Here is a 723-nt window from a genome sequence, read left to right as displayed (position 1 = left end):
GATCATTATACCGTGCTAATAAAATTAACATTGCCATAGATTTCACGTCATAGATTCGCTTGCTCTGTGAATCGCATCTGTAAATATTTTTCTTTTAAAAAATTTTTTTGATTGATGATTTTAAACAACTCGAGAGACTTCGATAGATCAGCAAAGATTTGAAAATAATCTATTATAATGATTAACAAAAACGTCCATTCTAAAATGTATTTATCTATATTTACACTAATACTAATGTGATACTAATTTAATATGTTTAACAAAAAAAAAAAATCACAAAATAGTCTGTAAGTTAAAACATCGTATCATCGTTGATATACGTACGTATACATATAAAAGGATGCATACTATACATATGTATATATATGTATATGCACGCATACATTTGAAATATGTTTTACACATGATGACAAAAATTGTCGCGTATAACCTAATATCACAATCAGCAAGGGAGAGAATAAAATAAGCAGAAAAATTTTGGTTCGAAACGACGGAATGGCACTTTCTGCGTTTATCAACTTCATGTGTATGTTTGTTTTCTTCTCAACGTATAAAAATACAATATATATTCTCGAAAAACCCTCTGTACACTATGAAATTTCTAATAACGTACTCTATCTTGTATCATATTTATTATCAAATAAGTAGTTCTACCTTGTCTCTAAAATTCTATAAACACATTCGAATAATCTCTCGCTTCCGCGTGCGCGCTTTCTTTCGCTC

This window comes from Atta colombica, unplaced genomic scaffold (assembly GCF_001594045.1).
Source record: "Atta colombica isolate Treedump-2 unplaced genomic scaffold, Acol1.0 scaffold179, whole genome shotgun sequence".
Lineage (NCBI taxonomy): Eukaryota > Metazoa > Arthropoda > Insecta > Hymenoptera > Formicidae > Atta > Atta colombica.
The sequence above is the reverse complement of the archived record's forward strand: the minus strand, read 5'-3'. Positions refer to the sequence as shown.